Source organism: Aulostomus chinensis, chromosome 13, assembly GCF_037954235.1.
Source record: "Aulostomus chinensis isolate RoL2024-O1b breed Wild chromosome 13, RoL_Achi_v1.0, whole genome shotgun sequence".
Taxonomy (NCBI): domain Eukaryota; kingdom Metazoa; phylum Chordata; class Actinopteri; order Syngnathiformes; family Aulostomidae; genus Aulostomus; species Aulostomus chinensis.
In genome coordinates, this window is record NC_141332.1 from 8,224,780 (window position 1) to 8,252,535 (window position 27,756).

Consider the following 27,756-nt stretch of genomic DNA (forward strand, 5'->3'; position numbering starts at 1 on the left):
GCTGCTGGAGGCTACAGACCTGAAGAGGCTCAAGCTGCCACCTTTAGCTTCAGTATTAGTACCAGCAGTATTCATGTTAGTATTCTCAAAACTCTACGAGCATTAACATCAGTCAAATTCTGATTTCATGATCAATATACCTGCCATTGTTTGAGTCATGACTCATACGCATCAACCCCCATACCCCCATCTGGTTTGCACCTACTCTCGAACAAAGGGCACCACTATTTCCTGAGGCATCTGTGGCCTGGGTGACAATTGTTCATAATCCATCTGCATTAATACTTGATAATGTAACATTATAGTGTGACATTTGTGTCAATAATCGTCAACCACAGTTTACTCCACGTGGTGATGGTGGTATGGGGGTGGGGGGGTCAAATTCTGCTTACAGCCCCCTAAAGGCTTGGGCCGGCACTGACATCAGCATTGGGTTTGTATTGTATTTGCTTGCACATAATTGTTCATCTATGCTGAAATTGATTGCTTTTGTAACCTGTAGATTTTGATATTATTGGTAGCTCGTTTTTGTTTTTGTTTGCTGTGCCCTCCATCACTCTGTCTTTCTGTCTGCTCATCCACCTCCTTCTGGCCTGTTCACGTCCCCATTTGTCTGTTGTTCTCTCCCTCCTTTCTCTCCCTTTATCTATATCCCTCTCTTTCCTTTTTTATATCTGATGTTTTCCATTATCTGTCTTTGTCTCTGCCCCACACTGTGCCACTGTCACGGTGGTTCCGGATTCAAGCCTGGGCTCAGGCACAGGGACTATCTGTGTGAGTCTCCATGTTCTCCCTTTGCCTGCATGGGTTCTCTCTAAGTACTCCGGCTTCCTTCCACAGTCCAAAGACATGCAACAGGGAACTTGGCTAATTGGATACTCTGATTTACCATAGGCATGGCTGTGAGTGTGAATGGTTGTTTGTCTACATTTTGGTCCTGTGATGGACTGGTGACCCATCCAGGGTGAACCCCGCCTCTCACCTAAAGGCTGCTGGGATAGGCTCCAGCCCCCCGTGACCCTTAACAGGATAAGTGGTAGAAGATGGATGGATGGATGGATGGGATCATTTAATAACAATTATTTCCACAAGACCTCTTCTTTAGTATTTATTGGTCGCTAACAAACCTGCTTGGATGTGAAAGCATAGCTTTCAGCGTACTGCGTGTGACATTGTTATTGCTTGTCAGTGCATTGGACTTTAATGAGTTCACACTGGAATCTGACATGGGCTATATTTAACACTTAATCCAGCAAGGAATAACAAGTGGTAACATCAAGCGGCTCAAAGTGGGATTGGAAAACCACAGGACTAATTTTCAACATAAAAATTCAAATTTTTTTTTAAAATGCCACAAAAGTAAAAAAGGAAAACATAGTGTCCTCCAATAACACACTGGGTATAAAATTTTAAATTTCCAAGTATTTGAATTGAGTACCTGATAAAGGATTAAAAGTTAATGTGAACAGCCAAAAAAAAAAGAAAAAAAATCCAATTTGAAGCAAAAATAAGATAACCAAAGCAAGCATGTTGCTGTTTTTATGACTAGACCCTAAAACATGCTATAAAATTTAAAATTATGTCAACTGATGAATTATGCAAAACCACAGGTTAAGGCTACAGTATTGTACTTTATATTTTCTCTTTCATTTATTGCCTTGAAAATTGGTTTATGCAAAGGAAAGCCAGGAAACTGATGTTTATTTTAGATCCAAGGGTATACAGAAGAGAGAAAAAACACACATGGGCAGGAATTGTATCAAAAGTTTTGCCCCAGGATAGTGGAAAAGAGAGATAACATAAATAGGGAGTGATTTGATGAACTCAGGGGTGACTGGTCAGAATGAGAATCATCAGTGGAAGCAAAAAGATAGGTGGGGAAAAAGTGGAATGAAGGAAACGAGAATATTTACTTCAAAAGCTATCATGAAGTACGATGTGTACCTATGAAAACCATTTCCATCCCAGGGGACACAGGTTTGTTGACTGCCCCCCCCTCCAGTGCACATTAACACAGATGCCAGAAGCCCGACTGTGTGGAAAATCAAATAACGTTACACTGAATAGGCTGGGGAAGAAGCTTAAATGCAGGGCAACTGTGAGCTATGACAAGAATGACGGCTACCTGTAATGTACCATTTCCCCCGTTTTCCTTTTAAATGTCTTGAATTCAAAATTATCAAGTGAAATATTTATACATGGAAAAATGACACTGGCTTTGAGTACAAAATGGCAAAAACTGTATACATTTATAAATTCCCATATGATAATATATGCATATATTATTGATTTGATCAAATGCCAATGTTGCCATGGCTACATGTCTGTGGTGAAACCATTAATAATTATCTCTCACTCAGTGGTTCATCTCAGCTTCTAAAAGTATTTTTGTATCTTCAACTAATGGTTTTGGTTTTATGATAGTACTTCACTCCTGATTGGTTCAGTCTCATCAGCTCATATCAGACTTTAAACAGAAAGCAGTAATATGTGGCAATGAATAAGTTAATCATGTGAACAAGTATAAGAACAAGACAAAATTGTCAATTCATTTTTTTGTTGTTGTTTTTGGTACTTTGGATAATCTGAAGACACGGTAAGCCCGTGTTAGCCCACCAACCCCTTCATGTTTCCAACCGCTTTTCCCCACTCAGCGACACACCCGCTGAGAGTAAAACTCAACATGTCGGCTCTGTTGCTCGCAGCCCCGCTGTGAAGCCAACATTTGTCATTGGCAGCTCTGTTCTCCGCAACGTGAAGGTGGAGACTCCAGCGAGCATAAAGTGCATCCCAGGGGCCAGAGCGGGCGACGCTGAGGCAAATCTAAAGCTGCTGGCAAAACGTAAGGTTAAATACAGTAAGATTGTAATACATGTCGGCGCTAATGACACCCGGCTTCGCCAGTCGGAATTAACTAAAGTTAACATGGCCTCGGTGTGCAACTACGCTAAAACAATGTCCGGCTCCGAAATTTTCTCTGGCCCGCTGCCCAATTTAGCGAGTGATGACATGTTTAGCCGCATGCGTTCATTCCATCGCTGGATGTCCAGGTGGTGCTTAGATAACAACGTGGCTTACATAGACAATTGGAGCTCCTTCTGGGGAAAGCCTGGTCTGATTCGGAGAGATGGCGTCCATCCTACTTTGGATGGTGCATCTCTCTTATCTAGGAACATAGGCCAGTTTATTAGCCATACTAATCCCTGACAAGCAGCCAGAGTTCAGACCAGCAGGCAGAGCTGCAGTTTAACACGCCCCTCTGCTGGTTCCTTCGTGTTGTCACCCACCCAGCCTATAGAAACTGTGTCTGCCCCGAGGCTGTATAAGGCTACACCCAAATCTGGAAGAGTAATTTATAGCAACTTAGTTCAAATTAAAACCACTGCTCCAGCAAACCAACCCAGTAAAACTATTAAATGTGGTTTGCTTAATATTCGATCTCTCCCATCCACGTCTCTCCTAGTGAACGATTTAATTACTAATTATCAGATTGGTGTATTAGCACTCACTGAAACCTGGGTGCAGCAAGATGAGTATGTTAGTTTAAATGAATCTTCCCCTCCTGGTTACAATAACTACCATGTACCTCGTACCACTGGCAGAGGAGGAGGAGTAGCTGCAATCTATCAGTCAAATTTGGTGCTTAACCCTCGACCTAACAGTTCATTAACTCATTTGAGAGCCTGACTGTCAGCTTTTCCCACCCAGACTGGAAAGCAGAGAAACCACTCTTACTTGCTGTGGTGTACCGTCCTCCTGCACCTTATTCTGAGTTCTTAGAAGAATTCCCTGACTTTCTGTCTAACTTGGCATTGAACTCAATGTCATTATAGTGGGTGACTTTAACATCCATGTGGACACCCATGATGATTGTCTGGCCTCTGCCTTTGAGTCGCTTCTTGATTCTGTTGGCTTCTGTCAGAGGGTAAACAAACCCACTCTCACTTTTATTCACATCCTTGATTTAGTACTCACTTATGGAATAGAAGCTGACCTCATCACAGTTCTTCCTCAGAACTCCGTCTTGTCTGATCACTCCTTAATTACATTTGAATTTACCTTAACAAATTATATCCTACCTGGGAAAAAATTTGTCTCAGCTTCAGTAGATGTTTATCTGACACTGCTGTTTCTAGATTTAGGAGCTTATTCCAGCAGAACTTGCTGCCACATCTTGTAGTGATATAATGGGCAGTTATGCTGATTCCACCCCCACCCAGGTAGACTATCTTGTGGACAGCACTGCAGCAGCACTCCTTGGGACACTTGATGTCATAGCTCCCCTGAAAAAGAAGGTTATCAACCAGAAAAGAATAGTTCCCTGGTACAGCCCAAAGCTGCGGGTCTTGAAACAGAAGACCAGACAACTGGAAAGGAAGACACATTCCAGCCAGCATCAGGAAGTCCGCCAAGCCTGGAGGGAGAGTTTATTAACATATAAAAAAGAACTCCGTAATGCTAGAAGCGCTTACTACTCGTCCCTGATAGAAAAGAATAAGAACAACCCCAGGTTCCTCTTCAACACTGTGGCCAGGCTCACCAAGAACCATAGTGCTGCTGAGCCATGCATCCCCCCAACTCTCATGTAACCCAGGTTAAAATAATCTGCCTTAATATTATTATTGCACTCCGAACACCTCAACGTCACTACCTCACGTCACCTGGTCATGTGACCGCACCCAACCAATCATGTCACGCAGAGCGAAATTTGCAGCAGCTGCGGCGGATCTCCTATTCAGAGTTGCGGGGAGAGCCGGTTAGCAGCTACGTGCAGGTTCGTAACCACCTTGTCTTTTACGGACATTCGCTATTTCGATTGTTTTCTACTCAGCATGCTAAGTATGTCATAAACTTTTAGATCCGACTACTGGGCCGCTGGGAGTTTGTGCCGCCGTTGTGCGTGGGTTATCAAGCAAGGCGCGCTACTGAACATACTGGGAGCCAACAACCTCTGTAGCACTACAGCATCTCAGCACTGCTGGTCTGGTAGGAGGCTGTCACAGCCTGCCCCCGCAATTCTCATTAAACTGCCACAACTCCACTCACCTCCCTTTCCCCTAATGGACAATATTCAATGGACAATTCTCATGAACACTCAGTCAGACCCTCGTGGATTGTTGTGACAGTGTGTAGATTGTGTGCAAGCAACTTTGGGGTACATTTATTTTTCTGTTGGGAACTTTTGTCTGCTGTTGTGTAAAATCCTGAACAAAACTGAGCCATATCTAAAGTGCACCTAAGTAACATTCTAACCGGTTGCCATAAGTGCAGTTTTGTACATATTTTGGGGTTTTCTATTTTTAGGGCCTGAGCCCGGAGGTACCCCGGGGCGAAGACCCTATTATGTTTGCTCGACACACTCGCCACTTCAAAAGTTGATTTGACCCCCTAAACATGCTCAAAAAATCACCAAATTTGGAACACACATCGATTGCGGCGAAAAATTTGATAAAAAAAACAGCGCTCTACTCAATAGCGCCACCTACATACACAAAAAACCACACCACAGCCTGTAGGAATGTCCTACAGACATGGGACCAACACTGTTTTATTCGTCTCATCAAGACGGACAAATTCTACACAGACACCCCTGACCTAACTCTAACAAGACATCCACAATTTGGACACGAATGTCCAATTTTGGACAATTTTGCACCCCGAACAAACGCTATCTTCTCCTAGGGCGTTCATGGTATCTATTACTACCACTACTCTCCAAACGCTGCTGATCAAAAGTTGCTAAAGGTTTTTATATAGCGGAAATGGTTTGGATTTTATAAGCTCTCAAAGTGGGGGAGACACTTTTTACACTTTTCACCTTACAATGGAAACCAATGGGGCACCTGTCTGCTCTCATGGTACATACTCTCAAACACTCGCTTCTACCATGCAAACTAAAACTCCCACAGCTTCAAAATACACACCACTGTATTCCCGACAAAATCCTTGCAAAAATATGGTATTATGTTCCACTTTTGACCGACATATGCAGAGCTATCTGATTTTGACACACTACAAATGTCAACATCCTCCTCTCTCTCCACTCTGACACAGACAGCAGAGAGCAGTGGGGGAGGGGTTCTTAAAGGGCCAGCTCTCAGCTCTGCTCTCACTCTAGCAGAGATCAAAGACAGAGCAGTGGGGGAGGGGTTCTTAAAGGGCCAGCTCTCAGCTCTGCTCTCCACTCTAGCACAGATCAAAGACAGAGCAGTGAGGGAGGGGTTCTTAAAGGGCCAGCTCTCAGCTCTGCTCTCACTCTAGCACAGATCAAAGACAGAGCAGTGAGGGAGGGGTTCTTAAAGGGCCAGCTCTCAGCTCTGCTCTCACTCTAGCACAGATCAAAGACAGAGCAGTGGGGGAGGGGTTCTTAAAGGGCCAGCTCTCAGCTCTGCTCTCACTCTAGCACTGATCAGAGACAGAGCAGTGGGGGCGGGGTTCTTAAAGGGCCAGCTCTCAGCTCTGCTCTCACTCTAGCACAGATCAAAGAGAGCAGTGGGGGAGGGGTTCTTAAAGGGCCAGCTCTCAGCTCTGCTCTCACTCTAGCACTGATCAGAGACAGAGCAGTGGGGGAGGGGTTCTTAAAGGGCCAGCTCTCAGCTCTGCTCTCACCCTCTGATCAGACTCAGGCTTCTATCTCCTAAACTACAAGGCCCAGGGATTTGCCAATTACACCGTTGGATATGGGCGGATGATTGGCACCCGGCTGCGGGCGCGAGGAGGCTCAGGCCCTAACAATGCTGCTTGCAGCTTTAATTTACCTTATCATTTGTTGTTGTAAATATTTTTGGTTGTCATATTCACTTTGCAATACAAGGTACCTGCACTAATTAACCGCCTCCGATGTCCTTATTAGTTGCTGACCACCAGCTCCCGCAGTCGCATCTAGACTTCTGAGCCGATTCTAGCCCATAGCCACAGTGTATTGGTTAGGCCAACTGGCTAATATTAACAATTTATTGATATTTGGCTAACGAGTGCAAGTACCCGCCACACTCAGCAGTAACGACTTCCTATCTTTCTTTACTGAAAAGATTGTGAATATCAGAACAAAGATTGCCAGTAATGGAGGACAGACTACAGTTCCCAAAAAAGCACCTCCCAGACTTGGTGCATACTTGGACAGCTTCTCCCCCATCGACCTGTCAGACTTAACTTCTGCAGTCACTTCCTCCCAGTCAGCCACTTGTCTGCTGGATCTGGAAGACTACTTAAGAATGCCTTCCCTCTAGTCAACACTTCTACATTGAACCAAATTAATCTTTCCTTAGTCACAGGTTATGTGCCACAGGCCTTTAAGGTGGCTGTCATCAACCCTTTACTTACAAAACCTTCTCTTGACCCAGATGTGTTAGCCAACTATAGGCCTAAATCCAACCTCCCCTACATCTCCAAGATCCTCGAGAAGGTTGTCTTGGAGCAGTTACATGAACATCTGCACAGCAACGATCTCTTTGAAGCCTTCCAGTCTGGATTCAGGGAACACCATAGCACTGAAACAGCACTGGTCAGAGTCTCTAATGATCTTCTTATAGCTTCAGACAGAGGTCTCGTCTCTGTACTTGTACTTTTGGACCTCAGTGCTGCATTTGACACCATCGAACACAGCATCCTGCTCCAGAGACTAGACCATGAAATTGGGATTAAAGGACCTGCCCTAAAATAGTGTAAGTCCTACTTATCTGACAGGTTTCAGTTTTTTAATGTTAATAATGACTATTCGGAGTATAGCAGAGTTACATATGGTGTACCACAGGGTTCAGTTTTAGGACCGATTCTCTTCATTCTTTACATGCTCCCATTAGGTGACATAATCCGGAAGCACTCAATCAACTTTCACTGTTGTGCGGATGACACGCAACTCTACTGGTCGATGGAGCCAGACGACACAAGCCAGTTTACTAATCTGCAAGACTGCCTGAAAAACATTAAATCCTGGATGTCCTCTAACTTCTTACTGCTAAATTCAGATAAAACTGAGGTCATCGTGTTAGGACCTAAACACCTCAGTGACATGCTCTCTAATCGGATCACTACTCTAGATGGCATCACCCTGACCCTGAGGACAACTGCAAGGAACCTTGGAGTCATTTTTGACCAGGACCTTTCCTTCAGCTCCCACATAGAGCATGTGACCAGGACCGCCTTCTTCCACCTGCACAGTATCGCTAAGATTAGGAATATCCTTTCCCAGAGTGATGCTGAGAAATTGGTGCATGCATTTATCACTTCTAGGCTGGACTACTGCAACTCTCTCCTGTCAGGATGTCCTAAATACTCTCTAAAGAGTCTCCAGCTAGTCCAGAATGCTGCAGCGAGGGTTTTGACAGGAGTTAAGAAGAGAGAACACAGCAGGGGCCCATTTTAGCTTCTTTCCTCTGGCTTCCTGTAGGATCTAGAATCGACTTCAAAATCCTTCTGCTGACTTATAAGGCTCTCAATGATAAAGCCCCATCCTATTTGAAAGAACTCATTTGTCCCTACTGTCCTACCACAGCACTCCGCTCCCAGAATGCAGGTCTTTTAGTGATTCCCAGTATTTCTAAAAACAGACTGGGAGGTAGAGCCTTCAGTTACCAGGCTCCTCTACTCTGGAACCAGCATCTCTCCATGGGTCAGAGAGGCAGACACTCTGACTACTTTTAAGTCCAGGGTTAAGACTTTCCTTTATGACAGAGCTTTTAGTTAGGACTGGTTCAGGTAGCTCTGAACCATTGATAGCTATGCTGCTACAGGCTTAGACTGCTGGGGGACACATCAGGTTACATGGAGCCCTCCACTCCTCTCCTCCCCGCACATTTGGAACTGTCATTACCATTACTTGTTGCACTTTGTAATTTGGCCTTGGTGTCTCACAGTCTCTGTGTTTCCACAGATCCACCAGAGCTCCATCTCTCTGCTCCAACCACCGCCTGCATTGCCCCCCACCCCCTTTTATAAATCCCCTGCTGTTACACCACCCTGCGCTCCCCACCCATGAACCAGTCTGCCATCCAGTCCCCCATCAAGCTGGCTTGCTCTCCCTGCCTCCCCTTCCATGAACCAGTCTACCATCCAGTCCCCCATCAAGCTGGCTTGCTCTCCCTGCCTCCCTCCCCTACCAGAAGCTTCCTTCTTCAACTGTTATTAACATTTCCATGTTTTCCACATTTTGTATTGTAAACTGTTTTCTTCTCTGTAACAACATCTACTGCACGTCTGTCTGTCCTGGGTGAGGGATCCCTCCTCTGTTGCTCACCCTGAGGTTTCTCAGATTTTTCCCTGTTAAAAGGGTTTTCTATGGAGTTTTTCCTCAGTCGATGTGAGGGTCTGAGGGCAGAGGATGTTGTTATGATGCCATGTAAAGCCCTTTGAGACAAACTGTTTGTGAAAACGGGCTATACAAATAAAATTGCCTTGCCTTGCCTTGCCTGAAACATGCTCACGAGGGGCACAGCAATGGTGGACGGTAGCCAATAGGCTAGTTAGTACCTCTGTGTATCCTGAGTAATTCAATCACAAGTGTACAACTCTAATGTTTGACTGACTGAAATCCTATTACCCAGACCTAGTGGCAGGCCATGCATTTCATGCCCAGGTCTTCAGTAACATCCTACTTTGTCCTACCTAAGTTAATACACCTCATAATACCATCAATATTGCACCATGACTCAAGAATCCATACAGAATCACACTTACACATTACATCACTTTAATATATTGAGCATTTAAAATATATAAGCTCGCATTGGCAATTAAGACTATCAAGGTGTCTGTATTATCCCCAATGGAGCAATTTGTTGTGCAACCAACAGAGAGAACATGATCATACATAGGTAGGAGTAGGAAACTAAGATCATGGATACTGTAAAACTCAAAAATAAAAGGCGATATTAAGAGATTAGTCAACAAAGTTTTAATAAGTCCACAGACCCTGGAATCTGTAACACCACCAAAAGTACACTCAGTGAGCTTAAACAAGTTTGCCCAGTAAACAGTGCATTGTTGCAGTTTCATAATAAGACACAATGCATAGAGGTTGGCTGACCTCAAAAGATACAGCTTTTGCAGGATCGTGCATTCATGGAATGAGCAACCCAGCTAAATGTGTGGGTAGTGTTCCAATTTTTTTTTGGCCGAAATCCCTGTCCCCATCCCACAGCTAAAAGTGGCTAGGTTGGTGGATGAGGAGGAGTTGCCAAGCTGTTGTGGCTCCATGTGGATCTTCTGCACATGACTGAGGTCTCTAATAAAGTGTAAAAATGGCTTGTTTACTATGTGATAGTGCCATAATCCAATCCACCAGGCAACTCAAAACAAGAGTGAATTCCAACAGAGGAGTATCTTTCTTTATTCACCCAATCAGCCAATTCAAGACCTGAAACAAGGCTTAAAAGTATGACTCTGGAAGGATCTCCCTCACTGGTGGTGTTATTTCTTTCCCTAATTGTACCAAGCAAAGCCCAGCTCTACAACTCGCCCTACTCTGCCTCTGATCAGCTAACAATATCAGGGCATAATCCCTCTGTACTCCAAGGCTTGCTTTGGTTTCAGTTTGTGACAAGGTGAATAAGGTGAATTGTGGGAGTTTTTGGCCATTTTTGGGGGGGGGGGGGTAACTACCCACTCAATTACCTTGGTTGCTCATTCCACCTATGCATGATCCTTGCAAGTCATACGTACCTTGTTGTAAAGGTGACCAATCAGGCTTTCCAGTGAAATGAAATACATGACCAATTGGTATAGTTAAAGCGGAGAAATAATGAACTGAAATTATGTTTACAAACAATCTTTGCGATTTGAATTCAGATATTTTGCAAAGTGCCTCCATTCAGGCTCTCACTAGTGCTTATCCAATCAGAAATATCAACTTCAGCATAAGATCTTCAAGGTGGCCTTGGTGTCGCAGACTCAAGATCAGATTGGCTATCACAATGGACCAAGGCCATCCTGAGGCATAAGTGAAGTAGGCGGCTGCTTAATGGGCCAGGGGGCCCCCAATCAAATGTTTTTTTGCATTCTTTTTAAACATATTAAATATCTTAAAGAAGTGACAATATACTTCATTGTGTATTGAATGAATGAATAATTTAATACAAAAAATTCTGATTTCATGATCAATATACTTGCCATCATTTGAGTCATGACTCATGTGCACCAACTAAAGACCCTTTCACACTGCACCAAAAATGCGGGTAAACGCGGGTTTTTGGGCACTCTGAAAGGGTCGACTCGGCATTTCAACTTACGTCCACCGACCCTTCAAGTGACCCAGGTGTTTAGCGGCTCGGCTCTGCTCGGCTCACCTGCAGTGGGAAAAATCCAACCCGTATTGTCTCAGGTTTCCTGCAATATGACCCGTTGATGTAGATCTACCTTCCTGTCCCATTCTGATTTTGTCCCTGTGCCGCCTGTCAGGCTGTCATTGTGGAAGCTTCAGAAAAAAAAAAAATTGGGCTGGGCTGGGCTGCAAGAGCTGCTCACTCATCTTACTTGCTGAGTTTGTATGCTTTGCAAAAGAGACAAAAATTGCAATGCACGCAATGACAGCGCTAACTTTGAATCGATGATGTCCATGCTGTCATTTGTTTACCTCGCAGTGTTCCGGTGCACTTTTACGTGTAATGACGTTGTCAGCGCGATGACGTACGAGAGAGAAAAATACAGGCACACAGCCCTCACAGCAGGAGCTCAGACCTGCGACTGTTGGAAGCCTGAATGCCCCCTAATGCTGAGCAAATGTGAGCACAAAAACCTGCTTTGACCCGCGTGTTTCAGTGTGAAAAGTGTATTAGACACCTCGTCGCATGCATAGCCAGACACTGCAAGCTTAAGGTTCGTTTGACAGATGGAAATCTAATGTTTCGCATGACATTTAAAAGAAAGTATCCCTCTGGTGCCCAGAAGAAAAAGAAGAAAAGGACAGAGGATGAGAATAAAGAAAAATATATACTTGATAATATAACATTACAGTGCGACATTTGTGTAAATAATTGTCAAAGGCAGTTTACTCTGAGTGGTGATGGTGGTGGACCCCCATCCCCCCCCATAAAACGAGGGCCCAGTAACCGGGCCATCGTGACCTCACACTGGAGCCCGAGACAGCGCGTCAGCCATCACATTATCCCGCCCCTTAATATGACGGACATCCAATGTATACGGCTGGAGGAACAACAACCACCGCATAAGCCTGTGGTTGCTATTCTGCATACTGCACAAAAAAGTCAACGGGTTGTGATCTGTATAAACTGTAACTGGCACTGACGGCCCCACATACACCTCAAAAAACTTAAGGGGCCAAATCAATGCCAGTGTCCCCTTCTTCACAATGGAGTAGTTCAACTGGTGACGATGAAACTTACATGAGAAGAAGCAGACAGGATGTTCAATCCCCCTTTCCCCATCCTGCAGGAGAACAGCCCCAACATCACTCGCATCCACCTGTATCTTAAAAGCTTTCCCAAAATCAGGAGCTGCAAGGACAGGAGCAGAACAGATCAGCCGTTTGACAGAAGTGAAGGCAACCTGACAGCGGGGAGACCACACAAAAGGAGTTTTTTTACACAAGAGGTTGGTTAATGGAGCCACCACAGTAGAAAAATTGCGACAGAAACTGCGATAATACCCTACCAAACCAAGGAATCGCATCAACTCCTTTCTGGACGTTGGCACAGGATACTTATCAATGGCCTCCACCTTATCCTGCACAGGATGAACTTCCCCCTGGCCCACAACTTTCCCCAGATAGGTCACTGTTGCCTTAGCAAACTCACATTTCACCAAGTTAACCGTTAAGTTTGCCTTTGCCAAACGGTCAAACACCGCCTGCAACCACTGAACATGAACCTCCCAGGTGTCACTGAACACCACCACATCATCCAAATAGGCTGCACACCCAGCCAAACCAGCCAACACCATATTCATAAGGTGCTGAAATGTTGCTAGAGCGTTCCTCAGCCCAAAAGGCATTACAGAGTACGAAAACAGTCCCCACGGTGTAATGAAAGATGAAATTTCCTTCGCCCTTGCTGTCAATGGCAGCTGCCAATAACCTTTCAAAAGGTCCAGTTTTGTCACAAATTTTGCAACTCCCACCTGATCAATACAGTCCTCCATATGAGGCATTGGATAACTGTCCGGTTTGGTTACTGCGTTGACCTTCCTGAAATCGGTACAAAATCTATCAGACCCATCAGTCTTATCCGCTAACAGGCATGGAGAGGCCCAGCTTGAGCCCGCCGGCTCCGCTATCCCATGTGCCAACATCTATTCTACTTCCTTCTCCATCCGCTCCCGCTTTCCCACGGGCAACCGATAGGAACGCTGTGCAATAGGCCGAGCATCCCCCACAAATATGTCATGTTCACTCAGGCTGGTACGAGAAGGTGTGTCTGAGAAGAGTGATAAATGAGACCTTCACAACTTCACCAGATCAGCCTGCTTGGGGCCTGACAGATGACCCAGATGACTCTCCAGGTGGCTCAGATACTCAAAGTTGTTGAGTCTCCCTGTAAGCACCGGCTCAGATGGAACCTCAAAATCCTCCGACCGCCCCACCCACGCAGTGGCCACTGACCTCACAGAGTCCCCCATACAACTGACCCCCGAAAGGGCATTACTTTTCCCCTCAGTGACCGAGTGCACTGAATGATAAGGCTTCAGTAAATTCACATGGCACCACTGCACTTTCTTCCTTCTCTCTGGCGTACAGACTAAATAATCCCTGTCAGACATACGTTTTTTCACTGTGTAAGGCCCACTAAACTTTGCCTGGAATGGTGAACCCACCAGAGGCAGCAAAGCCAAAACCTGATCCCCTGGCTCAAACTGAAAGGCTCTCCACCTTACGATCAAAGACATCCTTCATCCTGCCCTGCGCACCGCCAATGTTTTTGTGAGCTGTGGCACAGGCAATATACAGTCGGCGGCGAAAGTCATTCACATAGTCCAATACATTTTCAGGCGGCTCAGCCTTTCTACAGTCATCACCAACCACAGCCAGAGGACCACGAACTGTGTCCAAACACCAATTCATTAGGACTGAAACCTGTGCTCTCTTGTGACACCTCCCGCACAGCAAGCAACAGCCATGGTAGGCCCTCCTCCCAATCCTGAGAGAGTTCAGTACAGTAAGCCCGCAACATGGGACTTTAAGGTCTGATGAAAATGCTCAAGGGCCCCCTGAGACTCCGGGTGGTATGCACTAGACACGTGATGTTTAACCTTTAACTGCTTCACCACTTGGGAAAAGGTGCGAGACATAAAATTGCTCCCCTGGTCTGTCTGCACTACCTTTGGAATGCCAAATGTAGTCACAAAGGAGGTCAAGGCTCTCAGCACAGGCTAAGTCTTAATGGAACGTAAAGGGAAAGCTGCAGGGTACCGAGTACTTTTACACATCACTGTCAATAAGTACCTCCTCCCTGCCTTACTCTTAGGAAGCGGTCCCACACAATCAAGCAGCAGATACTCAAACAGCTTCTCAACCACTGGAATTGGGTACAATGGAGCTGGCTTAATCCACTGGTTGGACTTTCCAGTTAACTGACAGGTGTTGCAAGCTCTACAGTACCCTGCTACATCCCTTTTCAGACGAGGCCAGAAAAAATGGCGGAGCAGCCTGTCATAAGTCTTCCTCACACCAAGATGACCTGCCACGCCATCATACAACATGCTCAACACCAGGGGCCTCATGTATCAATACTTGCGTGGATCTCATACTAAAAACTTGCTGTCACAAGAAGAGAGAGAGTTGCATACGCAAAAAAAAAATCCAGATGTATCAATATGTGCGAACGCCAGAATCCACGCACGCTTCCTTGATACATTCCAATTAGCATGGAATTGAGTGCAGATGTTGAAGCGACCGGGCCCGCCCCCGTTACGCCCACCTATAAATACACAAACTCATTTAAATAGGGTTTCCGCTGTTGACGATCGCAAAATAATGTCAAAGAAAAAGAGGTTCACGGCGTGCGAGCTGGTCTTGAAGGTGGAGGAGAGACAGCAGAGTTTGTTTGACAGCCTGTCCAGTGGTGTCAGGATAAACAATAAAGTGTGTGAGTGGGATAAGAAGTGAGAGGGTGAAGGCGGTGGGCTCGGAGCAACGCACCTCCATGAGATGAAAAAAAGTGGTTGGACCTGTTATTGGCTAAAGTTAAACGCTGCGCAATCACTAAATGCAATAACTACAATAATCAATTGGCTTAAATCTAAATTTAAATAACAATATGAAAATGGCACCAACAGGACCTCAAGGTGGAGGTCAAGCGGCGTACAGCTGCCCTCCGGAGGGGTGCCGGCCAGACAGGTGGGGGTCAGGGAGAGGAGCACCTGACGGAATTTGAGCAGCGGGTGGCGGCAGTCACGGGCAGCACCTCTGTGGGGGGGATTGTCACCGCCACCCACGCTGACTCCGAGAGCATGGAGGGTCAGTGGCAACTCCATTTCTCACGCAACATTTCCACCTGCTTTGCCACAGATGTAAAGGCAACAAATACACAGAGTCAGCCATTTAAATAAACCAATGTTTAACAGAAATTGATCCGTCAGACATGCCGCCGACGTGCAGCACCCCCGCCGGCTCCCGCGCAAGCCCGTCTGCCGGCGCAGAGTCATCCGCCAGGACCAGCGGCATTCAGGCCAGCCCGTCCCCTGGCCCCAGCACAAGCACCAGGCCGACAAGCGGCGGACAGTCCTCCAGCCCACCCGTACCCAGCGGCGCATCCTCCGGCCCACACGGATCCAGAGGGAGGGTCCTCACACAGGCGGTCCTGCAGTCGCAGGAGGACATTATTAGGGGAATAACAGGGATCAATGAGCGACTCGACCACCTGATAAATGTTCTGGAGCATTTCGTGGACAAAATAAATTAATCTGGCTTCATGAATCGTGTAGTAGCTTCTTACCCATTCACATTGTGGAAATGAAATTCTGGCGTGCGATGACGGCTGCCTGGCCGAGATCGGCGTCCATCCCTCCCGCCTCTGCGCATCCATGATCTGCACATTGATGGCGTGGAAACCCTTACTCAACTCAACTCAACTTTATTTATAAAGCACTTTAAAAACAACCACAGCTGAAAACAAAGTGCTGTGCATAAATAGTCATAAAACATAATAATCAAGTGAAAAACAATAAAAATAATAAAACAGGAGCAAAGTCTCATGCTGGGTCAAAAGCCAAAGAATAAAAATAGGTTTTAAGATTAGTTTTAAAACTGGACAGTGAAGAAGCCTGTCTGATGTGCAAAGGCAGATCGTTCCATAATTTCGGAGCAGCAACAGAAAAGGCTCTATCCCCTCTGAGCTTCTGCTTAGACCCCGGTACCTCCAGAAGCAGCTGATCAGCTGACCTGAGGCACCGAGCAGGAGCATGAGGGTGAAGCAGCTCAGAGAGGTAAGGGGGGGGGGGGGGGGCGAGACCATTTAAGGATTTAAAAACAAATAAAAGAATCTTAAAATGAACCCTGAAGTGCACAGGCAGCCAGTGGAGGGAGGCCAGAACGGGAGTTCTGTGCTCCTTCTTACGTGCTCCAGTTAAAAGTCGAGCAGCAGCATTTTGTACCAACTGGACACGTGAGAGGGAAGACTGGCTGATTCCAAAATAAAGTGCATTGCAATAATCAAGCTGAGAGTGATGAAGGCATGAATCACAGTCTCAAAATGCTCTCGTGCAAGAAAGGGCTTCTCTTTTGCTAACTGCCTCAGATGAAAGAAGCTGGACTTCACTACTGCACCTATTTGACGACCTAGTTTGAAATCACTGTCCATCTTAAACCCCAAGTTTGAAACAGTTCGCTTCACATACAGTGCCAAGGGGCCCAAGTCAATAGGGGGAGGTTCACAGGAGCCACTGGGACCAAACACCATCAGTTCAGTTTTCTTTTCGTTAAAATTTAAAAAGTTTAGGGCCATCCAGGCTTTAATATCATCAAGACATAACAGAAGTGGCTTGATTGAGAGAGCATCTTTCTTTTTTAGTGGCACATATATCTGTCTGTCATCAGCATAACAGTGAAAAGAGATGCCATGCTTTCTGAGAATGGAGCCCAGAAGAAGTAAATACAATTAAAAAAGGAGAGGCCCTAAAATTGAGCCCTGAGGAACCCCAAATGATAGAGGAGCAGGGGAAGATTCAGAACCAGCAAGGCTTACACACATAGTTCTCTGTCTGTCAGATAGGACCTAAACCATCGCAGAGCACTACCACAAATGCCCACTAGGTGCTGCAACCGAGATAATAAAATATTGTGATCCACTGTATCAAAGGCAGCAGTTAGGTCCAGCAGGACAAGAATCACATAATCTCCAGAGTCATTTGCCAGGAGGATGTCATTGAAGACCCTAAGCAGTGCTGACTCTGTGCTATGCAGAGTCTTAAAACCTGACTGGAAAACCTCCAGAATATCATGCTCATCCAGAAAAGACTTCAGTTGAGCATACACAACTTTCACCAAGACCTTAGAAATAAAAGGCAACTTTAGAGATGGGCCTAAAGTTAGCCAATACAGTGCTGTCAAGGCCAGGTTTCTTATGCAGTGGTTGCACACTGCATGTTTAAAACTAATGGGGACAACACCAGAAGACAGACTGCTGTTAATAACGCCCAGAACTGACTGCCCGATACTGGGGAAAACCTCTTTTAAACCTCTTACAATGAACGTAAGCGTATTCCTCATGGGATGATGATTTTATGGCAATATGAGTGCAGTCATTAGAGAATTAGACATTAGAGAATACGGTTATGCTGCAAATCAATATTGGCCTGTTCAATGGTCAGGTCCACCACCCAGGGCATGGCCCGGCTGAGGGTTGACTGACTCACCCCGGACCGGTCCGCCATCTCCCGCTGGAAGGCTTTTTGGACCCGATGAATGGGAGGTTATCAAATAATGTCAGTAACCAAACTTCACCACAAGGTGTCGCCAACTGACCAAAGTGCAGTTAACGCAAGAATCGGCTTTCTGCCAACTTCTACGGCACCTCCAGAGTTGCCGTGAAACAACACAAGAATTGATGAACTTTTCGCGTTGATACATTTGAACGTGAGAGTCGATCCTTGCATACGCAAGTTTTTCTCGGCACCACCACCTGAACAACTTTGTCCACCTGCACACCCTTCACTACCCGGGCCCACTTCCTCAACAGCAAGCCATCCTCCAGAAAATAGCCACTCGGAACATGCTGGAGCTCTTCCTCCGAACAGACCAAATCAAACAAAGAGTTCACTGTTGGATCTGCTGCTTGTTCTTTAACACACTCTTCCCTAGACAGTGGCAGCAACGGGGAAGCAAACAGAGGACACTGCACCTTCCCCTTAGAAACATCCTCTGCCTGCGCAAGCTGGATCTGCTGAGACACCTCACCTCTACTTCTTGCTTGTGTCACCGGACACGAAGCAAAGATGTCTGGGTGCTGCCCAACACACTCATCTGGCTCCTCTGAGTCCTGCAGAGGCGAACCCACATACAACAATGGCAGCCCATCCTTCCAAACCTTCACCCCAGCCAAGTCATTCCCCAGAATAATGTCTACACCCTGAACTGACAACTGTGGACGGACACCCATCTCAACCTCCCCATATACCAGATAAGAGAACAGATGAAAACGATGCAAGGGAACCCACAGCGGAACCAAGCCAATGCAGGAGACTTTCCCCCAGGAGCTGTATCGCTGAAAAAGGCAACACGCTCTCTACAATGAAACTCTCAGCAGCCCCCATGTCCCTCAAAATCTTAACAGGTATCCTGTCCCTTCCCCAAAAAGACACAAACCCCTTTGAGACAAAAAGGTGCATACATCCCCTCAACACCTTTAGACGGAGCAGCCATCCCGGGAAGAACCTCAGACAAGGACACATCTCCACCTACTACAGAGGCCACCAGACCCGCTGGCTTCACATACACACTGGAATCTGGCGCTTTCTGGCCAGTCTTTCTGATTGGACATTCCCCCTTCAAGTGCCCCTTGTTTTTACATGAATGACATATCCTGGTTGGGTCAAACCTCCCATCTGTCCCTGGCACAGGTCTCCCACCCAGATTAGAAGACTCATTGGCGACCCCTAGGGACTTACTAGGCTTAAACCTGAAACTCCCTCTTTGCTGATCTTCCCTACGAACATGACCAAATACTGAGCCACCAGCATGTGTCAACACATATTCATCTGCAAGAACTGCTGCTGCACCTGCTGTCTTCACCTTTCTCTCATTGATGTAAGTAGCCAGGTGGGCAGGCATAGAACTCTTAAACTGCTCCAACACAATTAAATCACACAAATCCTCATAACTGTCCACCTCCGAAGCTGAGCACCAGCGAACAAAATGAGCCAAAATATCCTCTACAAATTCCACATGGGTATGCCTGTCCCCTTTCTTACAGTTCCTAAATCTCTGCCTGTACGCTTCCGGGACCAACTCATACGCCTTGCGTACCGCACTCTTAACTTTCTCATAATCCACACTTTCAACAGAACCAAGGGCAGAAAAAAACTCTCTGGGCCTTGCCTGTGAAAACACACTGCAACATCAAAGTTTTATGACTATCTGGCCATCCTCTAGCTTCCATCACCTGCTCAAACAACACAAAACATGTCTGGGTCTCTTTCATCAAATCTAGGCAGCAGATGCAAGCTCTCTGCAACACCAAACCCAGCATCCACAGCTGTAGTTCCACCACTACCAGAGACCAGCCCCTGCGCTCCCTCCTCCTTTACCAGCTCCGATTTCAACTGCTCTACTTTCCCTCTTTCCCTCTCCAATGCTACCTCCAACCTCATCCTCTCCCTCTCAAATTCCAACTCCAACTTCTCCTTCTCTAACTTTGCTTTTTCCCTCTCCAGCTGCATACACTGCTCAAGCGACCATGCCCCACCAAAAAACTCTGAACCAGACGGAAGCACTGGGGCCTGAATTACCCCCAAAAGCTTGGAAGATGCTGCTAGCTCCTCCACAATGCACTTTAGCGCAGCCTTCTTCGGCACCTTTTCTGGCTTTGACCAGCCCAAACATACTGCCAAGTCCGCCAAATCTGTTTTTGCAAACTGAGCTAACGTACCCCGAGACAGCCTCTTCAGAAACTCTGAGACCAAAGGATTACTACTCTCAACCTCCATGTCCACCCCTGTCTGACTACACCGTCCAAGCCACCTCCACAACAACAAAATCAGGGCAGTCTGAGCTGTCCAATATATAGCCACATGGAAATTGCACCACAGAGCACCCACTCCTAATTGCCTAACCCAAACTGATTAACTGGACCCTAGTCTTCATGTGCGTACTTGCGGTGGGTACTTATGCACCTACAAACCGTCTGTACTGACGGAAGCAAACTGCCCCAACCAATACTTCGGGGTGCTCCCGAGCCAACTGCTGCTAACCGCACGGACAACACACAAAAATAACACACAGCCCTGAAAACAACAAATAAACAACCTCTCCTTGTGAGACAACTGCTGCTGCAGCCTACCTGGGGAAAACAAATAAATGCTCCTGCCAGACAGCAAAACCGGCCACAATCCTCCCCACAGCCATACATTGCACAACCCACACTCAACTTTTCTCCTGGACACCCCCACATCCAGCTTAACACACACCAAGCTAGACTGTCTTCAACCCCACCTGCAAAACTTAACCATAAGAAAAACTGTTACTGTGGTTCCCCCTACACAATTACTCAAAATCACAACTTTTTAGGTTCAAAATTGGACGAGCCCCCACTTGTTACAACCCGGCTCTTAGGTCGCAACAAAGAAGGGAGATCCACACAGTAATCGGTTAACTAACAAAGGTCATTTATTAAAGTAAACAAACATAACTCAACTAAACTAACCACAACCAAAGGTACAAACAAAAAGCTGGAAAAGGGGGAGGCGGGGGCTGCCTGGAAAACAGCAGCCTTCCAGGAGGGAAACAGCAGCAAGAACCCAACATCTTCTTCTTCTACGGTTTTATGGCGGCTGGCATCAACTTATAGGTGCATTTGCCGCCACCCACCGGACTGGAGTGTGGAGCAGTAGATAAGCAGTTACAGACTATATCTACAAGGGTAACAAAAGACCCAAACCAAAATCAGAACAAAACAAAACAAAACAAAAAAAGTAAATAAATGGAAAACCCATAAATTACTAATACACAAACTAAATCCTCTCCATTAACCCTGTTTTCCTTAGATATTTCCTTACATGCTTATTTACATTTTCTGTCCTTTTAACAGATTCCCTAACATGAATCCTGTTTTTTCCCTTTGTAGTCCTGTCTTTAACGTTCTCCTCTCCCTCTCATATTCCTTACACTCCATCATCACATGCTCTACTGTTTCCTTTTCATTACACTTTCTACAGTTACCTGTAGGATATTTCCCTATCAAGTGTAATGTGCTGTTTAACCCCATGTGTCCCAGTCTGTGCCATCCTGTTTCATTTGTGTCCCAGTATTCTTGCCATACCTTTTGTATATGTCTTTTGATGATCGTCTTCCCATCTTTTTTACCTATCGGAAAATTGATGTTAATTGCTTGTAATCTGGTTGCCTGTTTTGCTAAAATGTCAACTTCTTCATTTCCCTCCACCCCTATGTGGCGAGGGAAAGGGACGCTAATTCCACTAATACTGCGCAATAATTTTGAGAGGATTCTTCACAGTTGCCCAACAACACCACCCTGGGAATTTCACCCAGAGAGTTTTATTTTTCTTACTAGGGGGACAAGACACACAGGTAAGTTCCATTCATCGGCTGGAGACGTGGTTTGTGGTGTAAAAAAAAAAAAAATTTATTTAGATATCAAGTTAAAATCAATCTGCAATCAGACATTCACATACACACCTAACAAAGGAAAAAAAGGAAAATTGATCAGGGCAGAGACTTCGAGGGGGGGTGAGCGATTGTATCTGGGGGGAGTTCACCCAAATTAAGGAAATCAAAAATAAATCACCCACACACGCACACCAGGAAGTGACAGTCACCCGGGAAACACAGCACACAAAGAGGGGACACCACCACCAGTCACCGTCACCACCACTGGCCTCTTAAATTGTGTTTTTTTTTTTCTTGTTTCAGTGTCAGAGTTACACTCAAACCAAATGCAAAGATAATTCAATTGGTGGGAGAAGTTAAATCAAAATAACCTATAGAAAGAAGAAAATTTTAATCATTCAAATACAGCCAAAAATAAATCAAAGCAAAATACCTAATTCAAAGAAAACTAATAATTCAAAACACGATTTAACCAAAAAGGCGAACACAAATGAAAGAAAGTTAACCCTGATCAAAAGAAACAAAAAGCAAATATCAATTAATCCTATAAATCCAACTGAAACAAACTAACTCAAGAAACCCAAAACAAGAAATAGAAATGAATAAGAAAACTAAATAATTAAACCAAAATTAATTCCACACCCAAACATCACTCATACAATAAAAAGAATCCATCGGATTCAGCTCCGTTCAGGTGTGTGTCACCTCGTGGACGCGCAGAGTGGGTAACTGCAGGAAATAGCCTCAAAGGGCCACCCGAAGCACCGAGCAGCCGAAGCAGCAAGGCTGCGTTTCAACAACTCACGGCCACGCAGATTACCCTGATGAACGAGCTGGGTCAGCATAGACAAAGCAGTAGTGTCCGGTTGGTTGATTGTCCCTGATAAAATAGATCATTAGCACAGTTTTTGGCTGAAAATGACAGCTGCAGGCCAACAACAGGCACCTACCTTAGCTGAAGTGTATCAGCACGCACGCACACACACACACGCTCATCCCAGAGGGAAGGCAAGAGGGAGGGAGCCGGATGTCAGCATTTCCTTAGACCACACTAGCATTAGCCACTCGAATGTTACCATCATCATATGCAGAGAGAGGGAGAAGGAAACCTACCACTCACAAATGGAGTGCAGAGAGCAGCACAGCAGGACAGAGCAGGACAGAGCAGCATGCGCACCCACAGCCACTTCCACATGAAGTGTTACGAAGCAGGAAGGGCGAGGGAGGGGCCGTCTTAAATATGGGCACCTGTTCTCTGATAGGCCAACAGGCCATCAAGGTGTGTTCAAAGAACCTTGGGTGCTATGCCTGCTGCCACACCTACATGAGCTGGGACCCACACAAAACTGACTGTCTTTTCCCTGCTTTGTAATTCATGCACTAGCTGCTGTATTTCCAACACCAGGTCTTGTCTGCAGGATTTCATGGTTTTTATGCTTTCTAATGCTGCCCAGCTGTCCGAAGCCACCGAAGAATGCATTTTGCTATTTCCTTGAAACCATTTTAGTGCAAGAATGATTGCTATTAACTCCACTGAGTAAACTGATGCATGATCTGTTATTCTTTTCTTAATTTCTACTCTTTGCTGTGGAATGTACACCGCTGCCCCAGTCCTTCCAGTTTCTGGGTCTTTTGACCCATCTGTAAAAATCAATAACTTATCTATATAACTTTGCTTTAGATATTTTTGCACCATTGCACCAATGTCTCTTGTTATGGATTCCTAAATCAACTGATGGCTCCTGGAACACCCATGGTGGAGTGTCTGTGAGTGATACATTCATTATGTAGTTCATATTGTGTAACCCAATATTTTCCGCTCTTATATTCCCAATGCAACCCAAATTCCAAAAGTTGGTTTTATGATGTTCTGCACACTCCTTTATTACAGCCTTTGCTGGATGCGATTGATGATGTCCCTGCAGGTAAATCCAGTACTCCAGCATGATCTTCAGCCTTCTTAATCTTAAGGGTTCTTGCCCCATTTCAGCCTGTAAAGCTGCGACAGGAGATGTTTTAAAAGCCCCACTACACATTCTCAGTGCCTTCACCTGCTCTGCATCCAGCTTTTTCAGATGACTCTCTGCCGCCGACATGTACGCCACACTGGCATAGTCTATTCTTAATCTGAACAGAGCTTGATAGATACTTGTCATGGCTTTCCTGCTTGCTCCCCACTCTCGCCCTGCCAAACACCTCATCAGATTGTTCACTCTTTTACACCTGTCCACCACTCTTTCTATGTGCTCTTTCCATGTAAGTTTTTCATCGAATAAAACCCCCAAAAACCGAATAAATTTTACCTGCTCTAATTGCTGACCATATATTTTTATTGACACCTCCTTATGCCGTTTTGCAAAACACATTACTTGGGTTTTTGCCACTGATATTACAAATCCCCACCTGTTCGCCCACTCTTCTACTTTCCTTACTGCTGCTTGTAGTTTTCCTTGCAAAAATTTTTGATTTCTTCCCCTTACCCACAGTGCCCCATCATCCCCAGACAATGACTTACTTATCCCTTCTTCCACCCCTTCAAATATATCATTTATCATACAATTAAAAAAGACCGGACTAAAAACACTCCCTTGTGGCGTTCCATTTTCTACCTCGTACACCCGTGAAAACGCCTTCCCTACTCTCACCTCTATTGTTCTCCCAAATAGAAAACCCAACACCCAGTTATAAAGCTTTCCTCTTACTCCCATTTTTTCAAACTTGACTAACAGCCCTTCTTTCCATAACATATCATATGCCTTTTCTATATCGAAGAACACTGCCATCACCATTTCTTGGTTTGTTTGTGCTTTTCTGATTTCTGATTCTAGCCTTATAACTGCATCCATGGTATTTCTTCCCTTACGGAACCACTCTGATACGGAGACAACAGCTCTTTGCTGTCCAAAAAAAACATCAACCTTTCCGTTACCATTTTTTCCATTGTTTTCCCTAACTGTGACGTTACTGCTATAGACCTGTAATTTGATGGATCTGTTGCTTTTTTACATTGTTTCAAAATAGGAATGATTACTGAGTGCCTCCATGCTTGTGGTACCTCCCCTGACTCCCATACACTATTGAATAATTTCAATATTTCATTCAATGAACTGTCGTCCATACAATCCAACATGCAATAGCAGATGTCATCTTTTCCTGGTGCTGATTCCTGGTTCTGGAGATGGCTCTCCTTAGCTCATACATGCTGAATTCTAGATCTAACTGGTCCCCTCTTACATCCTTTTTCTTGTTCACTGATGGATTTTGCTCCAAAATGTTCTGCCATTATTATATATTATATATTATTTGAGCTATGCACCTGTATGAGTGATTCTGCCGACAACTCTGCCTTTTCTAGTCTGCTAACTGCAATTCTCTCATCTCTTCTCAATATTGGGATTGTCATGATTCTTCTCATTCCACTCATCTTTTTAATCATTCCCCACACATCTTCCAACTGCACCTCTTGTCCTATCCCACTGCGGTACTTCCTCCAACACTCCCTCTTTGCTGTTCTGACTGTCTTCCTCACCACTGCCTGTTACCTTTTGTATTTGATCAGTGAATCCATTGTATGGTTTTTATTTAATGCCTTAAATGCCCTATTCCTCATTCCTACAGCCTGTTTACATTCTTCATTCCACCACGGCATTCTCTTTTCCCTTTTACCCCCTGACACTTTTGGGATGGTTTCCTTAGCTGATTGTATTATTGCTGCTACTATCTCTCTATTCCCTTCTTCATTGTTTGCCCATTCCCCTTCTTTGAGCTTCTCTATCTTGTTTCTAATCATCTCTTGAAATGTGTTCCATTGAGCTTCATCTACCCTCCATCGTGGTATCCCTCTATCCTCTTCCTGCTGAGTTTCTAATCCTATTTTACTGATGATTGGGAAGTGGTCACAAATGTTAAATCTATCACACTTTCCTTATTTCTTACACAATCATACCTCGTACCCCTACCATCATTCATACAGACTAAATCTTTATCTTCTACAAACTCTTCCACTATTTGCACATTTGTATCTGTCCTCTCACTCCCCCATACCGTGTTATGTGCGTTCAAATCCCCACACCACACTACTTTTCCCTGCACTTGCCCAAATACCATATTCAGCGTTTCCCTATTCAATCTATTAGATGGATTATAGTAATTTATCACTGTTATTTCATCGTTCCCTGTGCAAATTTTAATTGTTATAGATTCATGTTCCCTCCCTAACTGTTCAATACTAAATCCTATCCCATCTTTCACAAACGTAGCCACCCCTCCACCTATTCCATTGTTGCTGTCGTTTCTCACCGCTGTGTACCTGTGTATTATAAAATCCCACTGTGCCCTCATCCATGTTTCTTGAATGCAAATTATACTGGGTTTGTCCTGCAGCCCATAAACAAAAGTTTTAAATTCCTGTCCATTAGCAATCAGGCTTCTTGCATTCATTGCAGTATACCTAAGCCATGGTGATTCACCCTCCCGTGCTGATGATTGCTGTGATGGTGTTTGTGAACTCGATGACCCTCCTTTCAAAATGGCCTCCACTTCCTCCTGTCCTATGGTCTCCACTCCCAAGTACTTTTCTGCTGCTCTCACTATTATCTTGATTTTTTCCATTTTTCTTTCTGTTTGTGCTGTGCAGTTTATTATATCCACCAATACAATATAAATTCTCTCTTCCCTACAATGAGTGTATCCTCCTTCACCTTTTTGCACCCCTCACATTCTCTCACTGCCTGCCTGTCAGTTGCCCTGCTTTGATTCCCTGTTGGTTGAACTCCTACTTTTTGATCGCTTCTGCATATGTTATCCCTTGAGTTGTTTTAACTCTCTGCACCTCTGCTGCTTTTTTGCTGACTTCACATCCCATATATGCTGAAGCATGCTCCCCTCCGCAATTACAACACCTAAGTTTGGCTCCTTGTTCACACTTCCCATATTCATGCTCCCCAGCACATTTCCCACACCTTTGTTTTCCCTTACACACTGCTGCAACATGTCCAAACCTCTGGCATTCATAACACCATAAAGGTGGTGGCACATAGAGTCTCACACCATAGCTCAAATATCCAATATAGACTTTCTCTGGCAGTCTCTCCTCATCAAATGTTAGCATTATCGCCATGCTATCACACCTTTGTCCCTCCCGTGTCGTTTTAAGCCGTACCACTTCCTTCACTTTGGCTCCTCTTATATTCTCTCTGACTTGATCAGTTGTCACTTTCAAAGTTACACCGTAGATCACTCCCCGCACGAGGCCACCTCCACTCCTAGCTAGTGTAGCTTGCACTCTTTTCCCGTCCATTTTACTGATCCGTATTGCCTTACCGAGCTGTGTGCTGTCTCTGCAGCACACCAGCAAGGCTCCACTCCGCAGCACTCTAGCTCTCCTCACCTCTCCCATTTCCCTGTTCATCGCTTTGGTGAGGGACACAGGGTTCCACTCCCCAAACGACGCTACCTCTTGCTCCAACCTAATGATCACTTTATGCTGTTCCTCTCCTTCCTTCACTTGCTCACTATCAGTGTCATCCGACGTTGAATTCCTTCCTTTCTGTCTTACATTCTTGCGTTTACGTTTAGCTTTCACACTATTCACGAAATCCCATTTTCCATTTCTCCCGCCTCCTAACTCCATCTCATTTCCTGACCCGTCACTTCCCTCTGCCATCTCCTGTCCAGTCACAGTGTGGTTCTGCCAGCCGTTCCCTCAATCCCAACGTTCCACCAGCGCGCCAAGCTTTTCCACACCTGAAACTTCGGAGTGAAGGAATCAAAACCAAGAACCCAACATCTTGGCACCAGCCAGCTTATAAAGGCCACCCACAGGTGACAGCACTTGGTCTGACGAGGTGGGAGGAGTCCGACAATCAGGGGAGCCTGAGAGAGAGAGAGAAACACACCAAGACTCTCCCAAGGCCCATGGCCATCACAACATGAAGAGAACAGACCATGGAGAATAATATTATTTATGAAAAAAAATACTTTTCTGAGTATGTTTAGGCCAGCAGAGAAGGCCTTGCTGGCCCTGA

General features: G+C 45.3%; 1 long non-coding RNA gene across 1 annotated transcript; it reads right to left on the reverse strand.

Annotated features, from left to right (window-relative positions):
• Positions 1-9,818: 9,818 nt before the first annotated feature.
• LOC147250754 (uncharacterized) lies at positions 9,819-22,929 on the reverse strand. The gene is made up of 5 exons (XR_015119117.1): positions 22,844-22,929; positions 22,681-22,770; positions 21,423-22,610; positions 15,885-15,977; positions 9,819-15,749 (listed from the first exon to the last, which is right to left on the reverse strand). It is a non-coding gene; the product is annotated as an uncharacterized LOC147250754 (long non-coding RNA).
• Between the last annotated feature and the right edge of the window lie 4,827 nt (positions 22,930-27,756).